General features: G+C 46.6%; 1 protein-coding gene across 1 annotated transcript in view; it reads right to left on the reverse strand.

The window, feature by feature from the left end:
- LOC147718900 (gamma-aminobutyric acid receptor subunit beta-4-like) overlaps nucleotides 1-12,345 on the reverse strand; it is a 790,247-nt gene that overhangs the window by 89,817 nt on the left and 688,085 nt on the right. The window lies entirely within an intron of this gene.

Consider the following 12,345-nt stretch of genomic DNA (forward strand, 5'->3'; position numbering starts at 1 on the left):
CACTTATGATACTGCTGCCTGATTGGTAAAGAGGCTATTAAAGAATCGGTAAGAAGAGGATTGGAAGGACTGCCACAGAAAATAAAGGTCAGGAGTGTGAGAGCCAACTTGCTTCTGTGGACATTCTGCGAGACATTGGGGGCGCATAAGGACCCTAGCTAAGTCATCCCTGCCTCAGTGGACATCGCAAAAATAGTGTTGACTGTGGCTGATTGTGGTACTGGGCTAGCCGAGCTAAGAGGTTATAACGAGACTGCGTGATATTCTGCCCACGCTGTGAAGGGGAGTTGAGAATATCCAGATCACGTAATCGCACCTCACAGTCGCGTTAAGCTTTACTTCAGAATAAAGAACTCTCACCTGATCTTTTGAAGTGCTTTGGCCTCGGAACGGGGAGAGTGTGCGGCGTCAAGTGTGACAGCTAAGCCCAGGCATGCAGTGGTGAGGAGCCGTGCTGAGTCCAAATAACCCCGTGTGCCTGCGACCAACAGGGCGAGCGTATGAGGCGCTGGTGAGCCCAGGTGTCGTTGTCGAACCGAAGAGTGGTTGACAGGGTCCGTCGCGATCGAGCCGCTTGAGAGGAGTTGGATGAGCCGGTTCCGTCTGTGGATGGGCGTACGTCTGGAGCCTGCGCCTGGAAGATTGAATTTCCTGTCAGGACGTCCAAGAGTCTCCTGACTAAGCCGGATATCCATAACGCACCCGGCGCACCAGCAGCTAAGGTCTTGGTTAAAAGTTTTCCCCTTCTAGTGACATTGGTCGTCGTGCCTGCTGCCCTGTGAGGCTGCTTTGCGGGCGATTTTCGAAGTGTATCCCCTCACCCCAGCTAAGGCGAGCAGCAGATTTTATGGGTTTTATGGATACAAGCTCCAGGTGGTGGTGGTGAGTGAGAAAATCCTACGGGCAGTGTGGAACTGGAAGGACAATCAGTAGTCTTCCACCTTTTACGGGATCTGTGACCTTTTAGCGAATGTAACTGGACTCCATAGGTAAAACTTGAAGGGGAAGGATACTCATGTGGGTGTTCGCTCCTTGTAAGACCATAGTCTGGTGTGGTGGTGTAAATTCGGGTTTAAATTGTCCATTCTCAAAGTTAGTTTGGTGTAACCATGGCAGCAGCAAGCATGAGCCAACCCCCACCCTTCTTGAATGAGATAGGCGAACCGGAAATCAGTTGGAAAGAGTGAGTGAAACTATTTGAATCATATTTAATAGCTGTAGGAAGTGAAATATATAAGGCAGAAAGGAAGAAACACATATTGTTACACAATTTGGGTAGGCAAGGGCGCAAGGTTTACGAGTCTCTACCCATGTTAGAACAGGAGGGAGAGGATGAAACTGATGTTGATGTGTATGAGCAAACTATGGGAAAGTTAGGGAAACATTTTGGGGACAGGATAAATGTAGTGTTGGAACGCCATAAGTTTTTCAAAAGATGTCAAGGTAAGCAACAGTCAGTGCAAGTTTCATTGCTGCATTGTGGGTCCTGACACAGCTATGTGAGTTTGGTAGCTTAACTGATTCCCTCATAAGGGACCAACTTGTGAGATGCACCAATGACCCACGTATCCAGGAGAAGTTGCTAGCAAAAAAACCAGGGTTAAGAGAAGCTATTGAAAAAGCCAAGTCAGTAGAACATACGGCAAGATGCATTAAAGAAATGAAAACTAATGGGGAGGAAGTAGCTTCTGTAAAATATGAGGAGGACTGTAACGAGGTGTGTAAGATTAGGTCTAAAGAAAATTACAGTATGAGAGGAGAGCCTAAGGAGAAGGGTCCTAAATGCTACAGGTGTGGCAGCAATAACCATTTTGCGACTTTTTACCAGTGCCCTGCCAGGTTTGTCAAGTGTAAGAAATGTAATAGGAGAGGGCATTTCGCGAGAGTATGTAGAGATGGTCAACAGCACACTAGAAACGAAGGTAGGAATATGGAGAAGGGTGCAGCCCTGGAAGTAAAGTGTATAGAACAAAGAAGTAAGAAGATAATTTTGCAAGTAAAAGACATAGATAGTACTGTAAACTCGATTTACCCCAAATGTGATGTCTTCCTCGATGACCAATGTGTAGAAATGTACGCAGACTCATGCTCTCCATACACCTTACTGAACAAAGATGATTTTGTGTCCATGGAAAATTGCAATGTGAAACAGTTGAAAATGCCTGACATTTCTCCCACAGGGTATAACAAGGGGAAAATACCATTGGTAGGCATGAAAAATGTACAACTACGCTTTAAGGACAGGGAAACGTATGGAACAGTGTATGTAGTGGAATCAGGATCTAATTTACTGGGATGGGTTCACCAAAAAGAGCTGGGTATCATCCTAGATCCCAATAGTACTGAACAAGTTTTGCTCACAGACAGGTCCCGGAGAAGTGATAACATTTGCGATGAGTTTGGGTAGCTATTCAAAGAGGAGCTTGGCTGTCTACACAAGTTCCAACACACAATCAAGTTAAAGTATAATGCTAGGCCAGTCGTACATAAACTACGCCCAGTGCCACACAAGTTGAAAATACCCTTAGAAGAGGAATTGCGCAAGCTATGTGAGTTAGATATAATTTAACCTATAACCTGCTCAGAGTGGTTGGCTCCGATTGTTATCACAGCCAAAGCCTGCGGGGAAGGAATTTGTTTTTGTGTGGACTTGCGCAGTCTCAATGACAATATATGGGTGGAAAGACATCCTTTGCCCATAATTAACGAAATGATGAGCACCATGGGCCCGGCTAAATACTTCAGCGTGATTGACCTGTCCATGGCATATCACCAAATTCAAGTCAAGTCAAGTCAGGGATTTATATAGCGCACTACATACCCGGAGGGTCTCAAGGCGCTTGAGGAAGGGTGGGGAGTTACTTGTCGAATATCCAAGTTTTAAGTTGCTTTCTGAATGCTAGGTGGTTCTGAGTGAGACGAAGGTGAGTGGGGAGTGAGTTCCAGGTTTTAGCTGCGAGGTAGGAGAAGGATCTACCTCCAATGGTGGTTTTATTGATGCGGGGTACGGTAGCAAAGGCTTGGTTGGAGGATCGTAGCTGGCGGGAGGGGGTGTAGAAGGAAATTCGTGTGTTGAGGCATTCGGGTCCAAGTTCGTAGAGTGCTTTGTGAGCGTGGGTTAGGAGGCGAAAAGTAATCCTCTTATTGACGGGGAGCCAGTGGAGGTTTTTCAGGTGGCTAGAGATGTGGTCTTTACGCGGGATGTCTAGTATGAGTCTAGCTGATGCATTCTGGATGCGTTGGAGTTTTTTCTGGAGTTTTGCGCTGATACCGGCGTATAGGGTGTTTTCGTAGTCCAGGCGGCTTGTAACCAGAGCATGGGTGACCGTTTTTCTGGTGTCGGTGGGGATCCAGCGAAATGTTTTTTTGAGCATGCGAAGAATGTTGAAGCAAGATGATGAAACGGCGTTGACTTGTCTGTTCATAGAGAGTGAGGAGTCCAGAATGACGCCCAGGTTCCGTGCGTGGTCCGTCGGGATGGGTGCCTTTCCAAAGGCCTCTGGCCACCAAGAGTCGTCCCATGCGGAGGGGGAGGTACCTAAGATAAGGACTTCTGTTTTGTCTGAGTTCAGTTTCAGACGGCTGTGCTTCATCCACTCGGCTACTTCTTTCATTCCTTCATGTAGGTTGCTTTTGGCGGTGTCAGGGTCTTTGGTGAGTGATAGGATCAGTTTAGTGTTGTCCGCGTAGGAGATGATGTTGAGGTTGTGTTGGCGAGCGATGGCCTCGAGGGGGCTCATGTATACGTTGAAGAGGGTAGGACTGAGTGAGGACCCTTGGGGTACGCCGCAGATGACTTCAGTGGCCTCTGAGTTGAATGGTGGGAGGCGGACTCTCTGGGTTCTTCCGGTGAGGAACGAGGTGATCCATTCCAGTGCTTTTCCTTGGATTCCGATGTTACTGAGGCGCTGTAGAAGGGTGCTATGGCAGACTGTGTCGAAGGCCGCGGAGAGGTTGAGGAGGATGAGGGCGACTGTGTCTCCATTGTCCAGTAGAGTTCGGATGTCGTCTGTTGCTGCGATTAGGGCGGTCTCCGTGCTGTGTTTGGCTCGGAAGCCGGACTGTGAGGAGTCGAGGGATTTGTTGGTTTCGAGGAAGGCGGCAAGCTGGTTGTTGACGGCTTTTTCGATGACTTTGGCCGGGAATGGGAGGAGTGAGATGGGGCGGTAGTTTTTGAGTTCGGTGGGGTCAGCTGTGGGTTTTTTCAGGAGGGCGCTGAGTTCGGCGTGTTTCCAGCTATCCGGGAAGGTGGCGGTGTTGAGGGAGCAGTTGATGACGTCTCGGAGGTGTGGTGCTATGATGGAGTCTGCTTTGTTGAAGATGTGGTGAGGGCAGGGGTCTGTGGGGGATCCTGAGTGGATGGAGTTCATCAGGCGGATGGTGTCCTCAGTGGAGATTGGGTTCCAGTCATTAAGGATGTTCAAGGGGGATGAAGGTCCTGTAGAAGGTTGGGTGGGTTGGTCTCCGGGACGGTTGTCGAAGCTGTTGTGGATGTCTGCAATTTTGTTATGGAAGAAAGAAGCTAGGGAGTCGCAGAGGGCTTGAGAGGGGGTGATGTCGTTGGAGTTGGCTGAGGGGTTGGTAAATTCTTTGACGAAGTTGAATAATTCCTTGCTGTTGTGGGCGTTGTTGTCTAGTCGGTCTTTGAATGCGGTTTTCTTGGCAGATCGAATTAGTTGGTGGTGTGTGCGAATGGCGTTTTTGAAGGCGTCCTTAGTGCTGGTGTTTGGGTCTTTTTTCCAGGCCTTCTCGAGGAAGCGACAGAGTTTCTTCGATTTCTTGAGATCATCGTTGAACCAGGAGGCGTTTTTGCTGCTTAGTTTGATTTGACATTTTTTCAGTGGTGCTAGGATGTCGGCGCTGTTGGATAGCCATTGGGTGAGGTTAATGGCTGCTTGGTCGGGGTTAGAGGAATGGGAAGGGGGGTTTTGAAGAAGCGATGAGGAGATCTGATCGATAGTGATTTTGTTCCAGTTTCGTTGTAGAGTAGGTTGAGGGTGGTTGTGAGTTGTGATCTTGTTGTAGAAAAAGTGTACGCAGCTGTGATCCGTCCAGTGGAGAGTAGAGGTGTGACTGAAGGAGACATGTTTGCTGGAGGTGAAGATAGGGTCGAGTGTGTGACCTTCGATGTGGGTGGGTGTAGTGACAAGTTGTTTGAGTCCGAGGATGGCGAGATTGTCCAAGAGGGAGGTGGTGTTGCTGTCATTGCTCTTATCTAGGTGAAAGTTGAGGTCTCCCAGCAAAATGTATTCCTCGGAGGGGAGGGCGTGTGGGGTGATAAAGTCAGTGATAACGTCGCTGAATTGTGCGCGGGGTCCTGGAGGTCGGTAGAGGAGTGTGCCTCTGAGTGTGGTCTTGGGGTCGATGTGGATTTGGAAGTGAAGGTGTTCGGCGCTGGTAAGGTTGATGTCTGAGCTGGTTGAGATGTGGATGGAGTTCTTATGGACGATGGCGATGCCTCCTCCTGTTTGGTCGATGCGGTCCTTACGGATGATCTTGTATCCTTCCGGGATGGCGATGGTGATGTCTGGAGCTGATGAGGCATTCATCCATGTTTCTGTTAGGAAGGCGACGTCGGGAGAAATGGTGTCTAGTAGATTCCAGAGATCGATGGCGTGTCTGTGGACCGATCGGGTGTTGAGCAGGATGCATTTTAGGTGGTTAGTGTCGGAGCTCTGTTTGGTGTTCGTGGATGAGGAGTTGGTCTTGGTGCCGTCGAACTTGCAGGTAGAGCAAGAGAAGGGTCCATGGGTGTGGCCAGGGGCGGCTTGGGCGCAGTTGGAGAGTCGGCCGGGGTTAAGGGCTAGGAGGGTGGCGGCATCGTAAGTGAAGCGAGAGGGCTGGGCATTACGGGAACCAGGGGGTCTGGCGCTGGGCGCGGTCCAGGCGCGGACGGGCGTAGACGGGCTTACCTTTGGCGCACCTTTGGCGCGGCCGTAGCGCGTGGGCACATCCGTCATTAAAAGGACTTTGAGGGGGGAGGGGCGTGGGAGGGGCAGCAGGGAGGCGGGAGCGTGGCGAGGAGGAAGGGCTCAGGGAGACAACAACAAACAAAATGGAGGCGGAGAAAAGTCGAGTGAGGCTGGGGCACTGTTATAATATTCACAAGTGCTTTAAAACATGCAGCGTTAATGTGCACAGATAGAGCGCAGCTCCGTTTCCGTCGCGCTGTTTAAAAGGCACAGACAATGCTGCGATGCAGAACACCAGAAACGCTGTAGCGTTATTAAGTGGCACAAATTAGGAAGACTGATAAATTACCAGAAGCGCTATTGCAAATGCACAATGAGAAGTACAGACAAACAGATAGTCGGTATTCAATGAATGAGTAACGATACCACCAGGAGCCAGGGAGCATGGGAGCGACCGTGTCTGACGAAGAATTTCCATCCAGAATTGAGACCCCTAACGGAGCATTCGGAGCAATTCGGAGCAATTCGGAGCATACATGTTTAAACGGATGCCTTTTAACCTGGCGTCCGCAGCTGCCATATTCCAGAAAGCAATGCAGAAGATATTGGAAGGAGTGGAACGCACTATGTGTTTCCAGGACAACATCCTGGTCTATGGACAAACGGAGGAAGAACATGATGGGGTCATAAGACAGGTGTTCAGCAGACTCATGGAGGCCGGTTTGACTGTGAAGAAAGAAAAATGCAAAATAAAAGTGAAGGAAGTTGAGTATTTAGGCCACAAGATTACAGAAGACGGGTTCAGACCGAAGAGCAGTTTAATCCAAGCAGTGAAGGAAGCACCCAGCCCCAAGAACAAAGAAGTCCTTCCTGGGACTTAAAGAGTATATGTCCAAGTAGGTGGACAATTTTGCTGCCAAATGTGAGCCCATGAGGGAGTTAATGAAGAAAAACAAGGATTTCTTATGGAACAAGGAGCATGACGCTGTGGTTAAGTCATTAAAAGAGGAGTTAATAACCTCCCCGGCATTAGGTACATTTGATGCATCAAAGAAAACCATCCTGGCCACAGATGCTTCCAACAAAGGCCTGGGTGCGACCCTGATACAGAAAGATGGAAAAGAGGAGAAGATCATTGCATTTGCATCCCGGAGCCTCACAAACCCCGAACGGAACAATTCCGTTATTGAAAGGGAGGCCTTGGCCTATTTCTGGGCTGTTAGACATTTCAAGTTTTTCTTGTGGGGTTTAAGGTTCTCCATCCGGGCCGATCATAAACCCCTCACCTTCATCTTCTCCGTGAAGGGATTAGAGAACTGTACACCTCGCAACAGCAGATGGATCCTGGGGCTGGAACACTATAACTTCAATGTGGAGTATGTACCAGGAAAGGAGAATAAAATCGCGGATTTCCTGTCAAGGTCCCCGTTACCAGAAGTGGGGGAAACAGAAGAAGCCCTTGACAGTCCTATACTAATGACGGAGATGCCTGCGATCACGGAAAAGGAATGGGAGGAAGAGATGAAAGAGGAAAGGGAGTTAACCGCCCTGAAAGAATACATGGAAAAAGGATGGCCGAGCAAGAAGAATGAACTTGAAGCTGGCATAGAAGAGTATTGGGAAGTGAGAAATGAATTAAGTTTCATAAAAGGCAGAATCCATCGCAATCATAGAGTAGTTCCACCCAAAAGCCTCAGTAAGAAGGTCATCAACTTGGCACATGAAGGCCACCTAGGGCGAAGCCTTACTAAAGGCAGAGTCAGATCCAGTTTCTGGTTACCAAGGATGGAGCTATGACTGAACAAGTTGTTAAGGATTGTGGGGCGTGCGCCAAAAGCGACAAATATAAGGCATTGCAGAAGGCACCATTATCTCCAGTAAAAGTGCCAACCAAACCATGGAGCAAGCTGACCATGGACATTATCGAACCTATGCAGGAATTAGGTGAAAGGAGGAGATTCATGCTAGTTTTAATTGATTACACGACCCATTGGATCAAGCAGAAGTTCAACCACACTGTCACAACAAGGGCGGTGATCCAGTTCTTGAATGGAGTGTTTGTCGAAGAAGGCATTCCAGTGACTTTTGTGACAGATAACGGAGTGCAGTTTAGCTCGGAAGAAATGCGTGCATTTCTCAAGGGATTGGACATCAAACATGAGACCACAGTTACGTATTGCCCTATAGCCAATGGTTTAGTCAAGCGGCAAACAGAATCCTAAAGGAACATATCCAATTAGCTGCCACCAACGGACACGATATAGAAGGTTCCCTTAGAAGGTGTCTGTGGGCATAACACACCTCCCCTAATAAGGTCACAGGCATTTCACCCTTTGTAGCATTGCGTGGGAGAGAACCCTGCACCACGTTGAATCCTAATTGGTTGAGTGGTGGTGAGCCCAGAGTAGTGGATCAGGAGACAACGGCAGAAAAGGTCCAACTTCACCAAGACAATTACAAGCGGTGGTATGATACTAAACATGGGGTGAAGGATTCCCAGTGGGAGGTAGGTGACAGGGTACAAGCCAGGAAGAACATCAAAGTGGCAGCCACCCTAAGCAAATACTACATGCCCTGTAAAATTGCTAAAGTGCTTAAGAATGTGGTTCAACTTGAGAACGGTCAATGGTGGAGCTTTGATAAAATTGTAAATGCGCATGAGTAATGTTCTGTGTTCAGTTTTCTTTCTAATGGTGATATAGTACATTTACTGTCCCACCTCTGTGGGTCCTATTCATTGTTCTGTGTCACCCCTATGGAAGGGAGATGTGTTGTAACTTTTATTTCGCAAATGGTACGTCCCGTCCACCCCTTCCCTTTTACCCAGTTGGTATCCCCTTCCCTGAAGCTTGCAATAGAATGTTGGGGCACTCTCCAGTGAGGAGAGTGGATGGGTAATAAACTGACTTACTTCCACTAATGTCCTTGTCATTGAGCATTTATAATTCTAACAGGAACCCAACAAGTTATAATTTAATATGTTTTAAGATCAAGCCTTGGGGGCAGTTGTGCAGGTGATATGAGGGAAAACAAGTTCCCTAATGCTCATGCATATCAGCGATACTTGCAACCTGGAGGTTAGATAGCAAGAATGTTAATCTGCGAGAGGAAAGTCGCCACTCCCATAATTGTGCAACCAATGCAGAATAATCACAATATCAGTAGAGTGAGCTTTAAGAATACTGTGCTCTTTAGAAATGTACATGCTGGTAACCCTTGCAAATACTAATGTTAAATGGAATGGAGAGCCCCAAAAGACAAAGAGGGAATGAGAGTGTGAGTGTGGGATAAAGAAAGCCTTCAAGAGATGTTTTATGAGCGTATTATCTGTAATCCTATGTTGTAGATCTTTCCTAAGGTATTTTAAAACAACTAGGAGAAGTGTACTAGATGAACTCCTAATTTTCCCACGGTTCCTTTTCCCTGCTCCCTCCATCTACTAAGGAGCTCATCACACCTAAAATAGATTTGTTATGGCCTGATTTCTTTACTAGAAAACCTAAGCTCAAGGTTTACATCTATGCAATGTCACAGCATAAATGTGCCTTAAAATGTCCAATTTATTTTAATAGCAGAATATTTATAGAAATAACTTTTCCACCTTCATGTTTAGTCTTTAACACTTACATTGACACAGTTTAATGTACATATCCTGCTTCATTTGTCATTCGCTTTGGCCTCATTTCCAATTCAAGATGACATTGTGCTTTGCAGCACTTTTCATAATGCTTTCCCATTTACCAGATGTCCTTTCTAATAGTTTCCACTATTAAGGAGCTCACCTTAACTGTGAGGATGTGGACGCTTGAGAAATTTTTCTGTATGCTTCATACATAGATTTATCATCTCAGCCCATATAGCCTGAATCTCTACTGCCTTTCCATCTGTCCATACCTCCCAAACACTCCATTCTATGGCTACGGACCATGTTTTGCCCATGGACGGTAGGTCCATTAGGGGAGAGCTACTGTATTGTAAGCCTTCTTTTTTCTAACAATAGCCCAGTACTACAAAAATACATGGGTCTGGGAATTATGTCCAAGATATAGTGGTTGACTGTGGGCCCTGTACCGATATGTGTCACCAATTGAATTCTTGCCACCTCTGCCATCCAGAGGTCCAACACAAATCTACAACTCCAGGCTATAGGCAAAAATGGGGCTTCAATCGCTCAACATCTAGGACAATCATGTGATCTGTTTGGATACTTTGCACACAGAGGTACTGCTGATCAGTGCACAATGTATGGGCTCTGACCCCGAATACATGTAGATTTAGCTAATCCCTGATTTAACTCTCCTATAAGGGCCATATTATATGGTGTAGAAACTGCACACATGGCATGGAAAGTCAAATATCACTAGTAGACTGCATTATTATTGTTCCATCCGCACGTGACAAAGGAAAACATAGTTTCAGGAATACCATTGCAGCCTGACTGATGCAGTGCGATCTGGTAAAATAATGTTTTTTACAGATAGAAATGTCCCTTTTACATATTAGCAAGTCAGTCCTACATGAGCTTTGTATACCCACAAGGTAGGGTGCATAGTATTCAAAAGTAGCACATGTCCAAAATTACAGTTACCATGCCCCTGCAGTGACAAGGCCAGCAAAGCGGTTTACAATGTGGAAGGCGTAGGTGTTCCATGTAGAAAATTGCGGTACATATTCAAATATTAATACCGCTATCTCTGGAATGGGACAAGTGGTGAGGTTGGACGTTTAATAAATATTAAGGCAATGTAACATTTCCTTTACCTTCCTGGTCTGTCAGAAGGTTAACTAGGATAAGCCACTGCCAGTTCCCAGCCTGTGCAAAAGTTGTGAAATGCTTCCAAGGGGCAATCAATAGGCAGATCTGAACTGGTAGAGATGATCCCTCTGAATTCCACAGTGTATTCAAAGTAGGGGCCGTGGGAATACTATTGATCTAACACTGTCAAATCTTGTTTAACAGTTCTATTGAGCCACATGTTAATGCTTGGGGCAAGCTTGAAAGCGAGAGAACAGAATGCCTAGACAATTCTTGTGTATCCCCTGTCTGGTTGCTGAAGGACCCTGCTTTTGTCCTACCAGACATCTGTCTTTGGGTTTGTTATGGGCACAGTGCATACTTCAAACAGGTTTTTGTTAATTGTGAGAGGACACCATGATTAACTTATTACCATCCTCACTCACATCGCCAGGCCTCATACCCCAAGTTTAATATAGCTGAAGTCTTTTGCCATCTTGAAAATGTCGTGGCAAACAAGAGCTACAGACAAAGTGGCTAGGGATGCCCCTGGAAACTTTTAGCCCATTCGTTAGGGAGTATTTAGGAACCAGGCCGACCCACTAACTGGTTTCCAAACATAAATGTGTCACACCTAGGCACCTTCATCAGAACAATGCAGAACCTGTAAAAGGTTACTAGGTGGACTAAACCAGGTGCTCTTGGCATGTGTGATCTATTAGAATGACTTGAGTAGATTGGATAACCTTACACTTGAAATCCAAGGACAGAAAGATTTCCAGGGATCAAAAGACTGATCCTCTGAGTAGCTTCAGGAACCTCGAAAAGATGCAGAGAATACTCCTTGAAGAATCCCATTTGGCTAGTGGCAACTGGACCTGGACTGGACTCTGTTATTGTCCTCTGCCTGTAATTCAACAACAGACCCAGTCCAACGGCGTCAAGATATATCAGTGGCTATGAAAGAGGGCAGTCAAACTGTACTGCTCCCAGGAACTCTCTTATATACGTTATAAGGAGGTGATGCACTGTATTCCGCCCATGTTAAAAGACACACCTGTTCTCACTGACAGCACCACAGAACCACATGAACTGTGACCCAAAAACAGTTGGTCGCAAGAGTCCACACGAAGTGTTGGACTACAATCTTAATAGAAAAAATGTGCGAGAAGCAAGAGACGCCTCACGGAAACACCACCATCGGGGTAACTGGTATGTAATTTCCAGACAAGCCCCTGTCTCATCATCGGTAGTCACTTGCTTCTCAAAGGAAATAAGGAGAAAGAAAAGAGGTGTCCAAAACAAACAACAAAAATTGTGACAAACAGTGAACAGCAGACTGAACTGCTTGTGACAAACACACACAAAGGAGAGTGCCTAAAAACACAGCACACAAGTCCCTTAACCCTTTCCATGCTCATGACGAGCTCAGCTCGTCATGAGGCGCAGTGGAGCTGTGCTGATGACGAGCTGAGCTCGTCATGAATCATGTACTAAAGCATTTTCCAGCACAGGAGGGGAAAATGCACAGCAGCGATGTGGTTAACCAAATTTATTCATAGGGAGGTGATAGTGTGCTGTTTATATTAAAAAGGCTGGTAGCTATTCATGCATGATATATACCATAAGAAACACAGGGGGTCTATTTAGCTAACTATTAGAGCTAAACTATCGATACGGAGTCGCCTAGATCTCAAC

The sequence above is a fragment of the Lissotriton vulgaris genome, chromosome 4_1, assembly GCF_964263255.1.
Source record: "Lissotriton vulgaris chromosome 4_1, aLisVul1.2, whole genome shotgun sequence".
NCBI lineage: Eukaryota > Metazoa > Chordata > Amphibia > Caudata > Salamandridae > Lissotriton > Lissotriton vulgaris.